This window comes from Somniosus microcephalus, chromosome 7 (assembly GCF_052327205.1).
Source record: "Somniosus microcephalus isolate GS21.2 chromosome 7, FLI_Smic_1.0, whole genome shotgun sequence".
Classification (NCBI taxonomy): Eukaryota; Metazoa; Chordata; class Chondrichthyes; order Squaliformes; family Somniosidae; genus Somniosus; species Somniosus microcephalus.
In genome coordinates, this window is record NC_140993.1 from 158,527,333 (window position 1) to 158,551,337 (window position 24,005).

The 24,005-nt window shown below is 40.0% G+C and overlaps 1 protein-coding gene and 1 long non-coding RNA gene across 3 annotated transcripts in view; one reads left to right on the forward strand and one right to left on the reverse strand.

The window, feature by feature from the left end:
• The window catches only part of eya1 (EYA transcriptional coactivator and phosphatase 1), a 296,767-nt gene extending 294,853 nt beyond the window's left edge, over positions 1-1,914 (reverse strand). The window contains exon 1 of one of the 2 annotated variants that reach the window (XM_085993147.1): positions 1,577-1,914. The gene's annotated coding sequence lies outside the window, so the exon portion shown is untranslated. The remainder of the gene's footprint in view (positions 1-1,576) is intronic. The other variant, XM_085993148.1, reaches the window with a different exon arrangement.
• On the forward strand, positions 883-19,516 carry LOC147114969 (uncharacterized). Its single transcript, XR_015079021.1, has 3 exons — positions 883-999; positions 1,811-1,934; positions 19,263-19,516. It is a non-coding gene; the product is annotated as an uncharacterized LOC147114969 (long non-coding RNA).
• Positions 19,517-24,005: the final 4,489 nt, after the last annotated feature.

Here is a 24,005-nt window from a genome sequence, read left to right on the forward strand (position 1 = left end):
CTTATTTATTTATCTACTGACTGACTTACATTACAACAAAAATTCAACCTTTATGCAATATTTAAAAAATACAATTTTGTGAATCTGAAAATGGAATATTGTTTTAACTGTAGATTCTGTAATCAAATATATATTATATAATATGCCGCACAATCAAAACACTTTACATTTGCTGTTGTAATTGTGTATCACTGTCAAATCTTTTTTATTAGAAACTATTAGAAATAGAATACAGAAACCCATCTTTCGATGATAGTTGAACATAAATACTCTATCCAGGAATCAGGATTCAGAAATACCACCCAGTGATGGGCAATATTCAAAACTTTTTATCAAAATTGTGATATTGCACAAATTGACAAAAATGTCATCACCTGTCTCTTTGTCATGATTAACCTTCTTCATATATCTGAAATATTACAAATTCTCAAAGTTTAATGATTCTGCAATCCTCTATAGTCATATCATGCTATGTAATTACTTGATGTGATTTTAAAATCTCATGTTACCTATTATTATATAAAACATTTTTGGGACAAATACTACACATTGGACCTACCAGTAAGAAAAAATTCCATAAATTATCTGTAAGTTCAGTTTGAATCAGTCATCTAGCTTTATCTAGCACTGCAAATAACTGGAGAAATATATGCTCAATTGACAGGGAATGAGGTACTCTTGATATATGTGTTTACTCTGGCAAACTACTTAATTGTTTCTTTGTTTCCTTCCCAGCATGAAATACATTAAAACATTATTATGCTTTCTGATTTGTTTGTTTTTTGGATTATATTAAGCACATCCAATTGAAAAGGGATAAGATTTACACCCATTCAGTTTATAAATGAATTAGACTGCTTTAGTAATTGGGAGTACTTCAGTTGCCACTTGATCTCAGAAAACAGAGAGCGCTAAGCAACATTTCTTCTGTCTATTTGATATATGATTGAGTCCACATTTCACATAAAGCTGAATCAATTGACCAGCTTAGTCGATGAGGTAAGTGCACTGTATGGTTATTTCATTTTGTATCCTTTGTGGAATTGGAAGACTTGTATCAATAGCTAGACTGCAGTATTAAATGATCAAAACATTATCTTATCTAAAATATCTTTGAAATGTTCATTATTCACTGCGCACTAGTTGACTAGACGGCACATTATTTTTATAATCTATGGATTGCTTCTCACAGTGATACCAAATTACAACTCTATAATATAAAAAAATTATAACGTGTATCACAGGAGACTTTAGTAATAGTGGAACAATTGCCATTATTGCTATTCTAAGACTCTATCTGGAAATATTTTAAATTTACTTAGATACACTGCATGATTGGAACAGAAAAACAAACATTAACCGTTCACAAGTGAAATTGTTTTAACATTTTATAGTACTCATAACTCTGGTAATTATTGTGAAATAAGTGAAAACATTTTTTATTTCTTGTGTATATATGACAAAGTATGTTCCTGGAATCATTCTTTGTAGTTGTATATTTTTGAACAAAGCTCAGAACAAGCATAGGCAATGCCTAATCATAGTGCATACAGTAAAATTTCAACAATGTTCTTACCTGGAACCTGGCAGATCTGAAACATTGGAATCAGGTCGAGTTTTTTTCACCTGCCAGTCAAGAACAAAACAGCTCCTTGTTATTCAAGTGTCACGGCTCATCATATTCCCAAACAATAGGCCTCAGCTTGAAAAAAAACATTCTTTCCCTTTATCAGAAAGAAAGAAAGAGAGACAGTGTAACAGAGAGTCAGATTGTCTTTCGGTTGATTTTTTCTGTTGTTTCCTCCTACAGGTCTTTTCTCCTCCCCATATCAGGGAAAGCAGCCAAATGATGGGAAGGTGATTCATCACTGGGTTAGACAGCTGCAAACTGGATTAACCCTCCCCCAGTCAACATGCAAAGCAGTTTAGCCAAGGTAAGCAGGAATAACTGCCTAAAAACAGGTAGCGGTTGGAAACTGGACTTGTTGAACAGAAGCAACTGAAGCATTACACCTCCAGCAGCTTTAGATCTTTCATCTTCCATTCACATAATGAAATACATCACTGTTTCCTCCCTGAGCTGCATGACTGTCATCTATGATACTGGTTAATTTACTCAACTGCTCTTTACTGTAGTTCAGATCATAGCCATTAATCTCTACACTTTTATAAATTTAAAATAAATGAAGCAGATTGTAATAGTTCTTGTGAACTCATCACCAAGATATTTTAGGTATTAGAAAATCTTTACAATTCAATTTACTAACACTTCCAAAGTAATTTTATTAATGACTATAGAGTGCTTTAGTGCCATAGAATTAAAATAGCTTATTATTGAGAAATTGGAATAAAACTTATGGAACTTTAATCTTTTTAAAATTTAATGTAAAATACACCCAATTGCAGACTAAATAAATTTCTTCCTGAAAATACCTCATTTAATTATGTAGTTATGTGCATTGCTTACTCGTAGAAAGCAGTAACAAACTTTTTATCCATTATTGCTACAGGTCTGAGTATAAGTTCCATGCTAAAAATGCATTTATGAAAATTAGCTCAGGTAAAAATTTTTCACAAAGGTCTTGTTATAGATCAATCAAGAGAAACTCCAGAATTGCTAAGGTAGAAAAATGAACTTAAGTTAACAAGTTACAGTCAGATCTGTAAGTTGTACAATGGAAGGCAGGATTTTTCTAAGCTCCTTCACAGTATTAACTGAAGTGAAGTACAGTGGATTTTTCACCCCCCACATATTGCAAAATTAATGCTAACACAAATGCACAGTGGATTTAATAAGATAATGCAGTACAACAATTTCAAACAACACAGTAATCTTACTGCTTGCACATAAGTTTATACCAGTTAACTTAATCTATTCTGTTTTCACACTTCCCATTCAAATCAAATCTAACTTTGTGCCGTAACGTTGAAAAATGTATTTAGAAGAATTTAAGTAAATGTCACAGTTATTAAACACACCTTTATTATTATTATTATTTATTGCAGTATATAACTGGCTCAGGTCCCGTTTTATGCACATTCCTAATGTGAGTTAAAGTACCCACTCATTGATGTCTGAGTAATTGGAAGGTAGAATGGCGACGAGCTAGGACCTAATAGACAGATTTGGATTTGACAGAAAGAGGTAAACGTATGTTTAAAATTAGGAATTGTGATATTTCCTGCTGAGCACATTTTGCAACAATGCAACAACAAAAAAGCTAGCAGCAACCTGTACAGCAAGGTACCATGGAGCACATTTACTTTCACAAATATGAAATCTGCTTATTATTACTCATTGTTTTCATTGTGTTGAAGTCATAGTTTAAGGCCAGACACGGAATTTAAAAAATGGAAAAGAAACAAATTACACACATTTGAATTAACTGAATAATAGCAAAGAATAAATAATATTAAATTTGGCTGAAGATGATTAAATTTAAATTAGTTATGCTTAGTTGTCACTTTTACTTATTAACAGATTTAATTTTCATTTAATCAAATCAAACTAAATTTGACAGATAGGAGCTGGAATTTAGTTCTGGAAAGTCAAATAAACGGTCTAAGAACATTATTTCACGTTAAAGATAATGCATACAGCAGATAAATCAGTTTAGTTTTTAATCTGAAAATTAATGCCACAAATTGTACATGGACATTTTGAAGATTCTAAGACAGCTGCTATGTAAATATACCCAAAACTCCAACTGAGATTTTTGCTAGCCAAGGTGTAATATATATCGATCATATGAGAAAAGTGCAATGGTTAGAGCCATGGTACAGTAGAGAAAACACTCTACTGAGAAGCCTGGATATTGTTGGACAATCAAGACTGTCTCCATTTTTTGTTCTGTCATTATAGGAAACTTTGCACACTGTGCAGCTGGATGAACAAAATAGTCAGCATTTATACTGATTAAGAGGTAATTTAGCTGGGTGAGAAGTATGAAAAGAGCTTTGTTATAGGTCAATCAAGATTGGCTAATTTGCTTTAGTTACCACTAATAGATATGCCTAACATGGAAAATATGGCAGCAAATTTGTGTATTCTAACCACCATGATTTCAGTTCATTATTTTTATACTATATGGGCAATTAATCTTTATTTAGGAAAAGAGGAAATTATGTTCCTATGATTTCTCTGAAAATGTAAACAACTTGTTTACAAACGACATTCAAATTGTATTCTAAGACAAATTTTTATGATGTTTATTATGAAAATCCAATAGATTTGCCTGACATATGTTTCTGCACTTAACTAGGAATCTTAAGTGACTCTATATCTTGCCACTTACATTAACAGTAAAAAGCTGTGAGTTACAGTGAGCGACACCAGTCCTTCTGCAATGACCAATACAAATTGCCAGCAGGTGATATGGTCCAGGTGATTAGAATTTGTTGGCTCTAAAGTACAAAGAAATCTATCCCCTGCTAATAGTATATTGTCCAAAAAAACTGCATTCAGCATCTTTGATGTGCATTTCAATTCAACCCGAACCCAGCACCTCTTTGATGTTTCCAGAACAAAGCAAGAGGAGATGAAACATTCTAAGTGCCATCAAATTGAACAAAGCAACTCTTAGACATTCCTGTTCATACTAATTTTTTAGTGTTTAGCCATGTTCAGTAGTTTTACTTTTAAATATACTAAATTATCAAAAGAAATATATTTCTTTATTAAACTGCAATAAAAAACAGAATATAGTGAGTGGGTCATTGAACTGGAATGCATAAGGAAACCAGATGGTTTAACTTACCAAAGACTAACAATTGCTATGAACCTGATTTAGAGATCTTATTTGTTCACAGTGGTAATATTTTAATCTCTTATTTTTCTGATAAGGAATTAGGTTCTATTTCTGTAATTATTTAAGTGTTTACCAGTGCAAGCTGGACTTTTGATTATTTTTCATTGAGGAATAAGAACATATTAAAATTAAAAGAATTCTTATGAATTTGCTAGTACAATAACAACAGCAACTTGCAGTTATGCAGTGCCTTTAATGTAGACAAACATCTCAAAGTGCTTCACAGAGGTGTAATATTGGAGGGGGTTTAATCACTTAAAACATTCTTGTACACCACAGATATATGATGAAATGTGAACGTAAACTAAGTTTTAGGAACTTGTTTTTTTACATTACATTGATGTAGCTCTGTCAGCACAGTAGTACGTACACTTTTTGGTATTTTGATCAGGACAGCAATACAATTACTTTTATGATAATAGCATCAATTAAATGATGCATAAAGTGCTAACAAAATATGATAAAAAGAACCTCAGCTCATTACTTTTGTCTTAAATTATAACTAAACTCATTTGCTTCTAATCATACATGTCCTTATGTCTAATATGGCCCCTGTTTTGTCACTGAATGTGATACCTTATTTTCTCGATAATAAAAAAATACACTGTGTGGACAGACTCTCCACCTTCAATTTTACATGTGCCAATTTTCTTTTGACTTGCCCTAAGTAAATTGTTTTACTGCTGATTAATTTCAATAACTGTATTACTATGACTTAACAGCAATAGTTTCATTAAAATATGTTAGTGCTTCAAGTAAAAGATGTAGGGAGGTAATAATACCCACGAGTAGGTCTTCCACCTGGTTTGTTTTTTATATCTACATGTCTCTACATCATATATGCTTGATTATTGATGTGCACCTTCTGCTTTGATTGTACTTGTTCCAACATGGAAAAAATTAATGAAAGTCAAAGTTTTGAAAAAAGATTCCACTATCCAAACAACTAAACCTCACCAGTCTGCTGAATTTATGTGTTGGCCTAGAAAAAAATAAGTAAACCTACAGAGCATTCAATTTTAGACACCAATGAGATGCAAATTTGAATGGAAATAGTCACAGTTGATAAAATTATGCAACATATGAATTACTGTATTTTTTAAATAATTTAAACGCAAAAATGATAACCCATTAAATGAGTTGATAATTAAATTCAAACAAGCTCAAATATCTCTAAATGTTGAAAAAATAAGTAATCTGACATTCATAACCAACTGCTGGTGAACATACTAAAGATTTCTCCTTTTTGTTTTATGATCACTTTCATAAAACTTCATATTCCATAAAATAATTTTAAATTTTTTTTAAAAAAAATTACAAATTTTCTTAACTGTTAAGCATTAATCAGCAGTAAACATATTTTGACTTTAGAAAAACAGTAAATATTAACTGAAATCAAAAAAGGATTTCATATTCCCCCCAAAATCTCAAAAGCCCAATGCAGCCATGAGACAGAATAAACAGCATTTGTAAAATAAACAATTCATTAGCTCAGTTGCAATTATTTTAATTAAAGTATAATTTCTCTTTAAATAGTAATTTGCTGTAGACCCACAGCCATGAACATTTTCAATTTGTTTCTTTTGTTTTGTTGAAAATGACATACTGTTTTAGCCATCTTACTGAATTGCTATATTAAATCTGTTAATGCTGTGCTCTTCAACCCCAGAAATTATTTCCAGAAGGGAAATTCTTTGAGAGATGATCAAACAAGATTTAAGGTAGACATTTTATCACATTTTCCCTACTGCAGAGCCAGGCATAAATGAAAATGCATTCTTTCTCAGCTCATGTTTAAGCTCAAAAAATCACAAGTAAGTTCAATCTACTAGTAGAATACAACATACAAACTTTAAATACTTAGAAATTTCAGTTTTGAAAAATATCTGAGAAATGTAAACAGGTTCTGAATTTTAGTCACCTATTTAGTTTGTGAAATTTAGTTTTTCAAATGATTAATTTCTAAAACCTTTAAAATATCACTATTATTAATAAACACCTTTTTCTTGCTATAGGATTTTTTTACCCTGATCAAAATTGTCCTTTAGTCTTTTTATTTATAGAATGAATTATTATGTAAAGGTTACATGTTTTTGAAAAATAAAAATTAAGATAATAAAATTACAACTAAATGCAAACATCCACTTTTATAAATCACTTTCCAAGTGGATTCTAAGGAATCTGGACAGAAGGAGTACATTAATTCTAACCCCTGGCAGCAGTCGGGGCACCACAGGGTGCTAGCACCTCTGCATATCCAGCTGCCAGTAATTTTTTTGCTACAATTCTAAAGCATTTATTTCTTCTAAGGCTGCCACAGAAGGCCCTCATATTCCTTGATACCTGTTTGCAAAAGTAGTCTCCTATTTAAGAAACTGAATTTATGGAGATTTGCATAGGCCACCTCATGGATGAAGTGGGAATACAGATCAGACACAATAGCTACTTTTTCCTCTCTTAATTATCAGATTTTATTGGACTATGATTTTCACCTATGTTACCTTATGCCAAAAAATATCAAGTCCAAACTGCTAGACAGACAGAGATATAATTCAAACCAATTAACTAGCATAATGGTAATAATTATTTTCACATTTGGCTTTGGTGTCAAGTTGTCTTTTGAAAAAAATGAAAATGCAACATTTCTAATATAACCAATAATCAATCAAATAGTTTTTACTTGAATTCTTTCAGTAATATATTTAACATATAAAAAACAATTTTTTTTAACAAATTACAAATTCTATTCTCTCAGCTGGCAGCACCAATGTGCCCTTTCCGTCAAAATTTTCCATTTATATCATAAACCAACAGAATGCTTGCATTAATTTATTTTTCTTCTCTTATTCACATAAATGTCACAGTTAAGTTGCATCAGCTAAGCTTGTGTCTCTATCATTGTTTCAAGACTAAAAGTTCAGTATGGTGACAAATGTATTTCCCCCCTTTAGAGTACTACAGCAACAGACTAAATGAACAGCTTGTAAAGTGAAGCCTAATCTATCCAAATGAAGATATCTTTCAACAAACACAGGCAAGCAGTCTAAAATCAAACAATAGTTTAGCCAGTGCAATATTAACAAAGTAACTGTGGTAAAGAATGGAAATAATGGCTTATGACTAAAGCAAAGCTGTAATAAAAATGTGAAAACTGAATGGTTCACATTTAAGCTATTTCTATCTAAATGAAAAATGCTCCATATAGTGTGCCATAACAGAAATTACTATGCCACACAAACAAACATAAAAAACGAATTTAACTTAGTTAATCAGTTTTATTTGTGAGCATTTAAACATATGTCCAGCATAACAAATGCACTAATAAACATTAACTGTTTAACTTGGTACATTCTGTTTATTCTGCTGGTTCGAAATGGTTTCCTATGATGATTCGAATGTTTTGCTTGGTGCAAAGAAAATTTAAACTTATTAAGAGAAAGGATTTCCCGGTTCGACAAGGACCATCTAATGTCTTCAGGTTCAAATTCACCATATTCAATTTAAATGTAAAATATGCTTTTATAGATCTTCTTGTATATTTAATGGCATGTACATCAAAGGAAAAGTATAAAACATTTTCCTCTTCAGTAAAGATTCCATCTAATGCAACTCACTTTATAACAACTCAACAAAAAAGCTATGTTCACCTGCTAGAAAGCACCATTTAAATTCACAATTTTTTTTGAAGAAATGTGTGAATTGAATTTTATCTAAGAATAGAAATAACAGGTTCGTTATGTTAATGTTATGTTAAACCAGTCTTTCTACAAAATTAATGTAATATTCTCTCTTCATTTAAGAATATTCACTGTGGCACACACATAGTTAGTGATTTAAACCGTATTATTGTACAAAAACTACTTAGAACAGTTACTATAACCTAGGCCTTTCTTTACTAAGTCCCCAGGGCAAATGTAGAAAAGGGTTACTGATGCCTCAGCCCTCAGAGAATTGGACAACTGCTGGCGGTCCAAAGTGCTCTTCCATGCAATTTAATAGATGAAAACTTGTACTCACAGCACTTTAAATGCAGATCCCCCTGAACTCTTCTGGATTCCCTTCAAGTTTTTGAATTTAATGAGCCATCATTTCTTAGCATAATCCTTTTCCTGATCAACACGAAAGTCTGCACTAAATGCACCAATTGTCCAAGTAATACGCAAATAACATAGTAGCAGTTGTGGAGGTTGAAGCAGAGCTGACTGAGTGCAGTCCAGTCACCACTGCAGACTCAAGACTGGAGAATGTCTGAGTATAGCAGCTTCCACAAAGGAAAAAAAAGCCACAGTGGACTTTGACAGGAAGAGAATCGGAAATGACACTTGGGAGTATGCAGCTACCAGCAAACTGAAGCACCAACTCGCTTATGTGTCACTAAGTCACTGCTCTAAGCAATGTACCTTTTCCCATTAAACAGCAGCAGATAATATCAGTGATCCATAGACAAAGAAATGGCAGAACCTTCATCCGTCCTATTTGTTTGCTCAATCTTGTGGTTCTGCCCAAGCAGCCTCAGGGCTTTTTGTTTTTGTAATGCAAACCACAGCTTTTCTCCTGCATCCAGCCCCACTGGCTTAAATGCAACAATGGAAATCAGCACAGTGTTATTCCAGTCCCCCTTAGTAGCGTAAATAAATTCATTATGTAAATGAGCAAGTCCGTAGTTTCTGAACAAACTGCTGTGTGTCTGACCTAATTCAAGTACTCCATCAACAGGCAGCAAGCATACATTTCTCTAGCATCTTTTATATTATCTAAAAGCTACTGGTAGTTCACACACCTAGAGCTTTGCTATATTTATCAGAGCAGAACAATAAAGAAAGCGATTTGACATTCTCACAGGTCTATGCAATTAGTTTTATTTTAGTACCTTATGGCAAAAAAACTATATATATGAAATATTATTTTAAATTACACACAAACTTATACGTAAAAAGCATATTTTATGCTTGCATTTTACTAGCAAATGAATACTGGATATATTTTGCAATGATTTTTAGTTTTATATATGTACTATCTTCTCTCTCTGGTGACAAAACTTTTGAGATCTACAGCATAATAGCTAAAATGTTTTCAGCTCTCCATGAACTAAATAAAAAGGCACCAGCAAGTGACTAAACATAATATTTCACTTAAAGGATGCTCTTTTACCAGTTACTGACGACTTACTACTTTTTTGTTAAGTAATTATTAAATTACTAAGTAACTAAATTGAAATAAATAGTGCCATGCAATTTTTGAAAGTTATTTTTCCAACATGTATTGAAAAATGAAATATACCTGTAAGAAATTAAATCAAAAGTATATTTTAGTTTTAAAAATGTAATTTTTCTATATGCATACATATAGTTACATAAGCTCAGTTACATAAAATATTACATTTCAAACAGTAAAAATATTTTATAAAACTGTAAACGCATTGAGAATTTTTTCAATTACTTACAAGACATGTTACTTGTAAAACTTTTATTTCAAATATTGGAATCTAATCTTGCATGATCGTTTGATTCCAAAACTGCATTTTTAAAATTTTGTAAAATACTTTTGCTCATTTCTTTCCCTTCCTCCAATTTAATGTGACATACATTTAAAATAAGAAAAACAAAACCTTCCCATGTGCGTACTGTGCAAGACCGTGGTCTTGTTTTTCTCAGTAAACTTGCATAGGTCAGACTGCAAAGTGGCAAATACAGCGTGTGCCATCACAATATTGCTGCTACATGTTGTGACACTGGAGTTCTATGAATAGACTTAAAAATAAGACGAGTCACTAACAATTTTGAAACTTAATACACTTTTAAATCAGAATTTATATATTTCTTCATATAAGACAAAATTAAGTTTAATAGTTAGACATGTAATTTAAAAAAAATTACGTTAAAAACAAATGAATAGAAAATCACTTCGCATTGAGATATGCCAATCTGGCACTTCTTACCTTTTACACAACTCATCAGTACAGCAAAGAAACCTAAAGTGGAAATATTGTCACACTATATATCCAGTTCCTGCTAATGTACCTCTCAATATGATACCCTTCTCTTTGCGCTAGTTCAGTAAACACAGTGCAAATCTTAGAATAGAAGGATGTTTTGCCAGAGCTGTATAGCTGCTTCAAGTTGCATACACCTAAGATTTTGTTTTGCTTGTGTGCAGCCAAGGAACTCTGGGATAGTCACCTAGCCATATATGGTCAACCAGGTCAAAATGAATAAACCTACAAGGCTTGTCCATTGAAATGACAATTAAAGAAAGCTGCACTCTTCGTAGGCAGCACGGTTTGAGCACCGTGGCTCAAAATCATTATACGGTATCAGTTATTGTGTTTTGGTTTGATTACAACATAACAGAGTTAAGACATAGGTTAAGGTAAAAAAAAATCAATTTAACAAAAGAACTAAGTATCACAGGAAAAAGTACTTTGCTGAAAAAGCACAGTGATTCTTAAGAGTCTTTGTGTTTCTGATTAAAAATGTTGACACAAATGCCTACTAAAGCATGCAGATGGATTAAGATGATCTGAAAGAAACTTTTATTTCAGATAAAAGTGATTAAATTATCAAATGAGACAACTGTTCTGCCTCTGGTACTATGAGCTTAACCACTTTTTAAATCAATCAAAGAAAGCAAGAAAACAATTGAACCTTAAATTAAAGCTACATATTTGTTTGGTTTCATTAATGTTCAGCCTATTACAAAAACAGCAAAGAGAAGTAATGGGGCAACATCCATTTACTTTGATGTTCTCTGTTCAAACAAAATTAACATTTTTCAGCAATCACGCAAGTGGAAAAACAAAAACTAACAGAATGAAATCCATGCTATGCTTGATGTCTCTTGGACTGAAGGTCAAAATTCATCCTTTTTTCAAAGAACTAGTAATTCAATCCATAGACGATTAAGTTCCCTGGCCAAGCTAGGTAAAGACATCACTGTCAATAAAAAAAGGATGATCCAACTCCTTACATCTTCCTCTCCACCGCCCCCCAGAAATGTTATGGGACTGTAAGTATCTAGGCATCTGAAGGTTTTGTTTTTCAATTGCAACTATAAAGTTTATGCAGATCCACACTTGCTAAGCACATGTTACTTTTCCTTATTCAATGCCAGCACATTACTGTGCAAACCTGCTTTATAGATATAATAAATAAATTCAAACTCTGATCTTAATGTTACTGAAAACAATTTTTTATAGATTCATGCAGATACTTAACAGGTCCATATTATATTATTAAATAACAACAGTATGTAAACAGTACTGTACTTATTCTTCAAACTGTTCATTTAACTATTGACTTTAACAAAATGATGACATTTAACTGAGTAATTATCAGGTTCAAAATCAAAAAAATCACACCTTATATAATTTCAATAAAGTTCAGACCTCATATAGAAATATATATATTTTTAATTTCCTTCTACTTTATTTGCATTTTCCATAAGTGAGGTTGTTGCAGGGAAAGATGCCAAAATATTACAATATATCACAATATGTAGAACCACAACTGTAACAACCCACTTTTTATATTGTAATGTTCATGACAGAATGCATCATGATAACCATAAAAATCACAAGAAATTAACATGAAAAGTAGACGTTTAACATTTTTAAAGTTGCTTTCTTTCTTACCTAAATAGCTAATGACATGTTTTGGGATTACATAAACAATACTGTAAAGACAGAAACGGAAAATAAAGTAAATAAGTAATTTTTACATAATTGTAACATTATTACGAAGGAAATGCCATTTTACATTTTTGAACAATTTTTGAGTAACCTTTTGTAAAGTATTTGATTGAAAACAAAATAAAACAAGAAACATAAATATTAGATATAAAAAGGGCATTTGTGAAACATGGCATGTTCAATGCTTGCATCTGTGATTTTTAATTATTATACCAACATCACAATATAGTGACAATTATATTTTTTGGCAAATTTACCATCATTAAATTTTCACTAAAACCAATGGGCCAGCATTTTCTGTCAAAATAGTGATAAAGTTAATGGTGCTCATCATTATTTATGGATAAATGGTAGTACTGCAACTTCAGGCAAGGAGAAAATGTGTGGCTAAATATGAATATCCAAAAGTTGCTGTCCAAGTTGCACCGCTTTGACGTTAGCTTCACGAAAACGGCATTTCGTCCTTAGCCTGCCTTTTGTTTTAGTGAGTTGCCATATTTGTCAAAATTAATTACCCATTAAACTCGCCTCAGAAAGTTAAGTCTTGTCACTGCAAGCATAAGTACCCTTTTAACGACGTGATAAGTGTTAATGACTCCCCAGTCAACCTCTCTGGCACCGAAAATTAACCATTACAAGTGTGGAGTCACATTCCTTCAGGTTTTGAATATTTTGGGGAGATTTCAAAAAATGTCAAATTTTAAATTTAACATTTTCTTTCTTACTTTTCCTTTCTGTCTCTTTTGTCTCCCGCTTTCTTAATCCAATCTTTCTTTCCCTCTCTTTGGCCGGAATTTTTCAGGGGGTCAGTGGGGGCATTTGGAGGCAGGTCAGCTGGGAAAATGTTTTTTTGACGGTGGGTAGGGAACCCACTGTCAACCCACCTCCACGCTAGTCTCCCAGATGTTGGGTCTGTCATCGCAGAACAGACCCGACACCAAGCGGCGGGGGAGGCAATTGACATCATTAGATACATTGTTAACAGCCAATTAAGTAATATTTTATGCCTACTTTTCAATTTTACGTGTTCCCCAATGGCTTCCCCGGTGCTCGGGGATCACGTCAGGTAAGGAGGTCAGGTGTTGTGTCAGCATGGGATGATTTCTTTATTTGGCAGCTGCAAATGGTCTATAAAAGCTCCCATTTCATAGGTCTTCAATTTGCAAGGTTAGAAGCTGTTGCTTACTGCATTTGGAAGACATATTGAGCTTTATGCAGCTTGCAAGTGGTTCGAGCTAACTCACTATCCTGTGTCACCTCATTGGAACAACCTCTCTCACCATTGACAGATCACTTCTGTCATCTCTACTTCACCTGCCATCTATTCCATCAGCATTGGTGCCCTTGAAATGATCTCACCTTGGTCCTCAGAATCCCACCCCAATCAGCCCCAACACCAGCAGCACCAGGCACACCAGCAGCACCAACAACAACACCAACCTCCTCCACAATCAGCTGGTGATGCACAAGACACAGGGCATCAGCACTCAACCACATTGCTGCCCAGGACGCCAGGGATCACCTCACCATAGCCAGATTTACTCACTTGACGCTGTACACCCTGGCTACCACACGATGTGCCAGGTTGGCACCACCAACACCATAAAGCAACCCTACAATGACCAAGCCATTCCTTTCACACTCATCACCATTGCGGGGGTGGGGGGTACCGTTATGTCTCACCATTCACTGCAACTCACTAAGCCACTTCCAAAGGTGCACACAAATCTGTCCAAGAATGTAAAGTGTTGAAAATAAAGGTTTCTATGTTTGACTCCACATTAACAGAAATTTTCATCAACATTGCATAAAACACCTAAGTGCCTGTCCTTGTTTGCTGTTAGTTGGCATGATTGCACTAGGATGAGGGTGAGTGTGAGGGGTGGCTAGTGAGATGGGGATGTGATAATGTAGATAGAGAGGGATGGGTGGAGGCACAAGGTATGTTGGTGTGAGTAAGGATGTGCAGGGCTAGGGTAGGGAAGGCAGAGTGATGGTGATGTGATGAGTGGCACAGCAGGATGAGGTTGAGTGTGGCTTTGCAGTAACTTTTCATGATCTACTGAGATCATTGAAGGGTTTGCGCCACTGCAGCCTAGTCCTCCTGACAACATCACTGCTTGTGCCCTCCTGTGCAATGTGCAACCAGGCTGTGTTGGTATCCTCAGGAGGTCTCTTCCTCCCATGGGAAGGGAAGAGGACCTCCCTGCGTGCTGTGACTCCCTCCATAAGCATATGGAAGGAGTCATGAGAGAGCCTGGATGCAGCCGTGCACTTCTGTGCAGTGCTTGTCAGTGTTTGCACCACCTCAATGCTGCAGAACACTGACAGCAGAACTGTCAAAAACAATTTGCACATGGTCCCTTTAAGGAAACCGGCTGATGACACGTCATTAAGTGATGTCATCAGACTCGCTTCCTTCAATTGGCCGGCAAACGCGATGGGCGGGCTTAACAAGCCCAATCTGCATAAAATTCTTTTCACAGAGCGGGATGGAGCCAGCAGTGGGGTTGCACGCCGCCACCGACCCCAGCCGCCCTGGACCCCCCTCGGAAGGCAAAATCGCTGCCTTTATTTCTCTTTCTGTGCCTGATTAAACATTGAATTAACTAGATGCAGGAAGGCTGTTCCCGATGGCGGGGGAGTCCAGAACCAATGGTCACAGTCTAAGGATAAGGGGTAAGCCATTTAGGACTGAGATGAGGAGGAATTTCTTCACCCAGAGAGTGGTGAACCTGTGGAATTCTCTACCACAGAAGACAGTTGAGGTCAATTCATTAAATATATTCAAGAAGAAGTTAGATATATTTCTTAAGGCTAAGGGGATCAAGGGATATAGGGAGAAAGCAGGGACAGGGTACTGAATTTGGATGATCAGCCATGATCGCATTGAATGGCGGAGCAGGCTCGAGGGGCCGAATGGCCTACTCCTGCTCCTATCTTCCATGTTTCTATAAATTCACCCCCTTTAATCTATCCTCCTTCTCGGGTCTTCCTGTGTTTATTTCCCAATCCTTAAATCTCAATGATTTAAGGACTGCCCTGTTCACTCAGGTCCCAGATGCCCTGTTTCCCTTGCTGCGCCATTATCAGATCGCACTTTCAGCAACTTTGAGTAAAACCTTTTTGAGCTGAAAGGTGCAGGGGCAAATCTAACTAATAGCAGATGCCATCAGATGCTCTGCTGCAGCAACTTCTGGCTCTGTGTGGAGGGTGGGGGGAGGGGGGTGGAACTCTTTTACAAATGAAGCTTAGTTTTAAAAATGTGTATTTAACTTCAAGACCAGTGCTTCAGCTAATTCAAAATAAATAGGTAAAATGGTTCCTTTATCTATGTTTTAGAAAGGAAATCAAAATAATTGCTATTTCCACCTCATGAAAAGCATTATAAATCAAAAATATTCACAGTAATTCAATTCATTAGAACATTTGTACCTTTACTCTTTTCTTTAAATTAGTTTTTCTTACTGTGGGTCAGTATAACTGTCTCTGTTGATGGGACATTATTCCAATCAATTTTTATTTTTGTGTGGTGATGCGGTCAAGGCTGCATTTATTTTTGAACGATAAGGGAGTCAAGGCTTATGGGGAACGGGCAGGAAAGTGAAGTTAAGGCCAAGACCAGATCAGCCATGATCTTATTGAATGGCGGAGCAGGCTCCAAGGGCCAAATGGCCTACTCCTGCTCCTATTTCTTATGTTCTTATTACCCATTTCTAGTTGCCCTGCGATGGTGGTGGTGGGCCTTTATAAACTGCTGCAGTCATTACATGCCTGAAAGCTGAAAATGAGTAAAACTGAAAAACATAAAACATTAACAATATCCATTCTTCTTAATAGAATAATTTTGACTGTATGTCCCTAAGTAAATCATCTTTGAATGTACTACATATTTTATCATATTCACAACCCAAATTACACACTTTCTGTATCATGTGTTAAGACCTTTTTTTAATAAGCTAAAACATTTATAAGAAATAACAATATGAAACAGTTTATATTTCAGATTATCTTCCATTACAGTCAAAGGAATATTCCAGATAAGGTCCTACATTAGCTTTTTCCTTGAGTATTTATATAAAATGTATCACCCATATCTATAAAGAAAAAAAAACCAAAAGTGTTTTAAATTAAATTTTATATTTTTCACTAAAACCAAAGTTGAGAACTGAATGGTTTACTGTGATAGTAAAAAAGGTCATTTTAAAATTCACTAAGGGACATTGTTTTATCTTTTGTTCAAAAGGCATAGCACTGAGGGGGTGGGTTTGGAGACGGGTCCGCTGTCAAAATAGCAAAGATTGACAGTGGGTAGGTAAACCCGCTGTCAACCCGCCTCTATGCGAGTCTCCCAGTGTTGGGTTTGTCGGCGGAGAACTGACCCGACACCAAGCGGCGGGGGATACAATTCAGCTTGTTAAATGGCTTGTTATGAGCCAACTTAAGACTATTTTGAGGCTTACTTCTAATTTTATGTTCTCCCCCACGGGTTACCCGCTGTTCGGGGAACACGCCACCTCAACCTGGCATGTTTTGAGTTTGCTCTGATGTTTCTGAAAAGCTGACAGCTGCAGAAGTGGTGGAAAGGATGCCATGTTGCAGATGGTGAGTTTCAGAGCACAGAAAATGTTGGCTACTGCATTTTTAATACATATAGATATTTCTTTAGCTTACAAGCTTTTAGATCCAACTGTATGTCCAGTGCCACTTCATTGGGAGAACCTCTCTCACCATTGACAGATTGCTTCTGTCATCTCACCTGCAGCTGCCATCTATTGCAGCAACATTGGAACCATTGAAACAATCAGACCTTGGTCCTCCGAATCCGTCCACGATCAGCCCCAACACCAACATCACCAACCTCATCACTGCCATCACCTGATGCTGCACTGGACACAGGGCATCAGCCCCTGACAACATTGCTACTCGGGAGGTCAGCGATGGCATCACCATCGCCAGATTTTCTTCACTTGATGCTGTAAACCCTGGCTGCCACATGATGTGCCAGGATGACACCACACCAGCACTGTGAAGCATCCCTTTAATGTCCAAGCCATTCCATGCACACACATCATTATAGCGGGGTGGGGGGGGGGCGTGGGGGGGAAAGTTATGTCTGAACAATCACAAGAACTCAGTAAGACACTTCTCATGGTGTGCTCTGATCTGTCCAATAAGGGGTACTTTTGGAACAATAGATTTCACTGTATGACAACACATTACCAGAAACTTCACATGGACATTAGCTAAACCCTTCAAGTGTCTACCCTTGTGTGTTATTAGTTAGTATGCTTGCTGAAGGATGAGGGTGAGTGTGAGGGGTGGCTAGTGAGATGGGGAGGTGATAAAGTACATAGAGAGGGTTGGGTGGAGGTGCAAGGTAAGTTGGTGTCCTGGGGAGGTCTCTTCCACCCTTGGAAGGGAAGAGAACCTCCCTGTGTGCTGTGACTCCCTCCATAAGCATATGGAGGGAGTCATTGGAGAGCCTGGGTGCAAGTGTCCACCTTTGTACAGTGATTGTCAGTGTTTGCAGCACCTCAACGCTGTCAAACACTGACAGATCAACTGTCAAACTCCATGTGGACGTGGTCCCTTTAAGGAAACTGGCTGCACCCGCTTCCTGTTAATTGGCTGGTAAGCCCGCAGGATTAAAAAGCCAGCCAATCATAATGCACCCAATATAATATTCACTTCACACTTTTCAAGTAGTTAAATCAGAATATAACAAACACAAATGGTGATGATTTCATTCAACCAGAAGTGTAGTTTACAAAGCTTAGATAAAATGCCCAAATAAAAATGTTATAAAACTCATTTGACAGGTCCTGTTAGATAACCTGACTAAAATGTGTGGTGGCTCAACCCAACTATCAGTGACAGTCGTAACTCAAATTTACTCCTCCTGGAAGCCCAAGTCAACATGATTCCCACTGATGGATCACACAGCTCAGATGATTAACCTATAGCTGACAAGTCCACCACAAGTTTGTTCACTTGAGATTGTGAACTGTTTACAATTGCTAAGTTAACAACTCTCAGTATGGATACAAATGAGTATATTTTACAAATTTATGCACATAGCATCACTTGCCAGAATTGCATATTGGAAATTTGAGCATGGAGTTCAGTGGGCCCCACGAGAATAATGGATGGGAAATGGTTGAGGCCAGCTGACCGCTGTGTCCGAAATCCTGCTATGCACTTCTAACGGGCAAAGCTCTGCAGTGGGATCGCATATTCATCAAACATTCCCTATATCAATTAGTTAGCCACAAGTTCATTCATTTCAGTAAGTATTTTATTTATTTAATTCATTAAAAAAAAAACATTATGATCCATATATGTCCATTTTATCCAGATTGAGAGTGGCTGACTTTCCACTGTTAATGAATTTGTATGTGTATTTATTTATTTCATTCATTTTGTCAAAACAACTGGCAGTTATACCTTCAATTTAAATGTTTCCATTTTCTCTATTAAAAATTGCTGGTATGTCAACTGTAAATGTGTCACCTAGCAAAAACATGGTGCTAACTGGCAGGAAGGAGCCCTCACCAGCGCTACTTAAAGGGATCATGCAGAACTTACAGGTTAGTTCCTGGTTTGTTATTGTAGGCTGCTAGTTAATTACTGGGCATTCTTTGGTGTGTTTTATCACTCTTGAAAGTTCACTTTGTCCGTACAGATTGAATTATTGGCCAGTGCCCACTTATTAGTCTTTCTTACCTATTTACTCAACCAATTTTTAATTCCACTTTACACCACAGGAAAAGATACTGTGTGGCGTACCGATCACAGAAAGGACACAATCCGCTTTCCGGTCCGTAGACTATAAATCAGGTGTCATGCCTTTAAGAAGGATCACACCTTCAAGAAACTCGATCTGCAACATAGTTAAGCCCAGAGCGGGGGAGGGGCAGTCGAAGCTGTGCACTGATGAAAGGCAGTCGTACTTTGTGTAGTCTCTGACTCCATTTTGTGTTCAGCATGCAGCCTCAACAATTAAACCTTTTCTGTTGAACCTCTCCGAGTTCAGTATTTTTTGCTAGGAGTACGTAGACTCCTACATTGGTACGATAGCAAAATACTGCAGATGTTGGAAATCCGAAATAACAACAGAAAATGCTGGAAAAACTCAGCAGGTCAGGCAACATCTGTGGAGAGAAATTTGAGTTGACGTTTCGGGTTGGACCCTTCTTCAAAACTGGAAAGAAAAGAAACTAGATCGGAGGCAGGGCTGCGATCGGACAAAAGAATAAAAGAAACAAAAGAAGTAAAAGAGATTAGAAGCTAGACGAGATAGTAATAGGTTGGGATTAGGTGTAAAGTGTACTGGCAGGGCAAAAGATAGCTGCCAGGTGTGAGAGAGAAACAAAAGGAAAGGGGGGGGGGGAAAGGAGTGGAACAATTACAAGAGAAAATGAAAAGGGGGCCGAGCTTATGATCTGAAATTGTTGAACTCGATATTGAGTCCGGAAGGCTGCAGACTGCCTAATCGGAAAATGAGGTGCTGTTCCTTGAGTTTACGTTGAGCTTCCGTGGAACAATACAAGAGGCCAAGGACGGTGAGGTCCGAGTGGGAATGGAGCGGTGAATTAAAATGACAGGCGACCGGAAGCTCGGGGTCACCCTTACGGACTGAACGGAGGTGTTCCGCAAAGCGGTCACCCAATCTGCATTTGGTCTCCCCAATGTAGAGGAGACCGCATCGTGAGCAGCGAATACAGTATACTAGATTGCGAGAAATACAAGTAAATCGCTGTTTCACCTGGAAGGGGTGTTTGGGGCCCTGGACAGTGGGAAGGGGGGAGGTATAGGGGCAAGGTGTTACATGTAATTGTTCCACTCCTTTTCCCCCCCCCCTTTCCTTTTGTTTCTCTCTCACACCTGGCAGCTATCTTTTGCCCTGCCAGTACACTTTACACCTAATCCCAGCCTATTACTATCTCGTCTAGCTTCTAATCTCTTTTTTACTTCTTTTGTTTCTTTTATTCTTTTGTCCGATCGCAGCCCTGCCTCCGATCTAGTTTCTTTTCTTTCCAGTTTTGAAGAAGGGTCCAACCCGAAACGTCAACTCAAATTTCTCTCCACGGATGTTGCCTGACCTGCTGAGTTTTTCCAGCGTTTTCTGTTGTTATTTTAGACTCCTACATTGGTGACCCCGACGCTCAGGACGACTCCTAAGCGTAACCATGGCTGACACAAACGCAGTTTCTGTGAAGCTGCCGGAGTTCTGGGAGAACCTGGCTACCGCCTGGTTCCTTCAAGCCGAATCGCAATTCCGACTCCGTGGCATCACCGCCAATGCAACGATGTATGACTACCTCCTCTCCTCCCTGGGCAGCTCCACAATCACGAAAGTCTGGACAACACTACAAAACCCTCCGGAGGAAGGCAAGTATGCACATCTCAAGGCCGCGCTCATTAAAAAATTCACAGCCTCCCAATTCTTGCGCAACTGCCACCTCCTCGACCTCCCGGGCCTCGGTGACTCCACGCCATCAGACTTGCTCTCACACATGCTTGCTCTGACCGACGAGAAACCACCCGGCTCCCTCTTCCGCACGCTCTTTATCCATCAACTACCTCCCAGCATCCGCCCGGCGATCGTGGCGTCCAGCCTCACGGACCTCGAGGCCCTGGCCGATGAAGCCGATAAGCTCCTGTCCGCCAGCTCCAACCACGCCATCACCCCCGACCTGGCCTCCGCAGCGTCGGCGCGCGCTCCACCCTCTATCGCGCGGCCACACAGCTCGGCCACGAGGCCCCCCAGGCCCCCACGTCCCCCAAGCCCTCCGACCCAGGGCTACTGCTACTTCCATACCCGGTTCGGCGCACGGGCGCGCCGCTGCAGCCATCCCTGCACGTTTCCAACCGCCCCCACACCAGCCTACACGATGGCCGTGGGGCAAGCAGGCGCGCTACTGTACGTTATGGACAGCGCCTCCGGACGCCGTTTCCTATGCGACACGGGCACGCAGCGCAGCATCATCCCCGCGTCCGCCCTCGAGATCCAGTGAGGCAGCCACAGCCCTGCGCTGGCTGCCGCCAACGGCACCGACATCCGGACGTACAGCACCCGCACCATCACCATCGACCTCGCAGGCTGCTGCTACCACTGGGAGTTTATCACCGCCAAGGTGCTCTCCCCGTTCCTCGGTGCGGATTTCCTGTGCGCCCACGGCCTGTTGGTCAACATGCCTCGGCGCTGCCTCATGGACATGAACACCATGTCACCTATCCCGGGCACCATGGCCCCTCCCCAACCCGCCAAAATGGCGTGGCAGTGCCGCGCCCGCTCAACGGACGACTACTCAGCACTCCTGGCTGAGTTCCCAGCCCTCACCAACCTGACCTTCTCCGCGAAGGTTGCTAAGCATGGGGTAGAACACTTCATCCCCACCACAGGCCCACCGGTGTATGCCCACGCCCGCAGGCTGGACCCGGCCAAGCTGGAGATCGCGCGGGCCGAGTTCGCCACAATGGAACAGCTCGGCATCATCCGCCGCTCCAACAGCCCCTGGGCCTCCCCACTCCACATTGTCGCCAAACCTGACGGGGGATGGCGCCCCTGCGGGGACTACCGGCGCCTAAACGACGCCACCACACCGGATCGGTACCCCATACCACACATTCAAGACTTCTCGGCTTGACTGGCCGGCCGCTCAGTCTTCTCCAAAGTCGACCTGGTGCGCGGTTACCATCAGGTGCCAGTCCACCCCACGGACGTTCCCAAGACGGCCATAATCACCCCTTTTGGGCTATTCGAGTTCCTCCGAATGCCCTTCGGCCTCAAAAACGTGGCCCAGGCCTTCCAGCGGCTCATGGACTCGGTCCTCCGGGACCTGAAGTTCCTCTTTGTCTACCTGGATGACATCCTGGTAGCTAGTTCCTCCAAGCAGGAACACATCGAGCACCTCCGCACCCTGTTCCAGCGGCTCAGTGAGCACGGGCTCATCATCAGCCCAGCCAAGTGCCAATTCGGCCTCAGCAGGATTAAATTCCTCGGCCACCACATCACGCAGGACGGAGCCATTCCCCTGCCCGCCAAGGTGCAAGCCGTCCAGCAGTTCCCCCGGCCTACCACCATCAAAGGCCTCCAGGAGTTCTTGGGGATGATCAACTTTTACAACCGCTTCATTCCCGGAGCGGCCTCCCTCATGCGGCCCCTATACGAAGCCCTCCGGGTAAGAAAGACAGAATGGCGATCGAGTGGTCGGCGGACATCTTGACCGCTTTCGACTCGACCAAAAAGGCGCTCGCCGATGCCACCATGCTCGCTCACCCACAGCCCAACGCCAGGGTGGCCCTCACCACGGACGCCTCCGACCACGCGGTCGGCGCCGTGTACGAACAGTGGGTCGACGGGGCCTGGCAACCGCTGGCCTTTTTCAGCCGCCAACTGCGCCCCCCGGAGGCCAAATACAGCGCCTTTGACCGCGAGCTCCTCGCACTGTACCTGGCAGTCCGCCATTTTAGATTTCTTCTGGAGGGCTGCCCCTTCACCGCGTTTGTCGACCACAAACCCCTGATATTCGCGATGGCGAAATCTGCGGACCCGTGGTCAGCCAGGCAACAACGCCAGTATTCACCACGGACATCCGGCACGCCTCCGGTCGAGACAACGTGGTGGCCGACTGCTTATCCCGCCCCGCCGTCCACGGCGCCCACCTGGCAGTGGACTATGCTCAACTGGCAGCGGAGCAACGCACCGACCCCGATCTGCTCTCCGTGCCCACAACCCTCCCAGGGCTGCGACTGACCGACGTCGCCTGCGGCCCGTCCGCCGTCACAGTCAAATGCGACACCTCCTTGGCGCAACCCCGCCCCGTAGCCCCGGCATCCTGGCGAAAACGGGTGTTCGACATCGTCCACGGCCTCTCACACCCCGGTACCCACGCGTCCATTAGACTGGTGGCCAACCGATTTGTCTGGCGTGGCCTGTGCAAAGATGTGCGCGTCTGGTCCAGATCCTGCATAGCTTGCCAGTGTGCCAAAATCCACCAGCACGTCAAAGCCCCACTCGAGGAGTTCACCGTGCCAGAAAGAAGGTTCGACCACGTCCACATCGACCTCGTCGGCCCCCTGCCGCCATCACAAGGTCACACGCACCTGCTGACAATCATGGACCGTACCACCCGCTGGCCCGAGGCCATTCCACTGATGTCCACCACCACCACCGACATCGCGAGGGCGTTCATCGGTACCTGGGTCGCTCGGTTCGGCGTCCCCTCCGACATGACGTCGGGTAGAGGCCCGCAGTTCACCTCTGATCTGTGGGCCGCCATCGCCCGAAACCTCGGGGTGGCCGTTCACCACACCAAAGCTTACCACCCCCAAGCCAATGGACTGTGCGAGCGATTCCACAGGTCCATGAAGGCGTCCCTCCGTGCCAGCCTCGAGGAAGAGGCTTGGATCGACCGCCTCCTGTGGGTGCTACTCGGCCTACGCTCCGCGGTCAAGGAAGACCTGCAAGCCTCGGCGGCGGAACTCGTGTACAGCCAGCCACT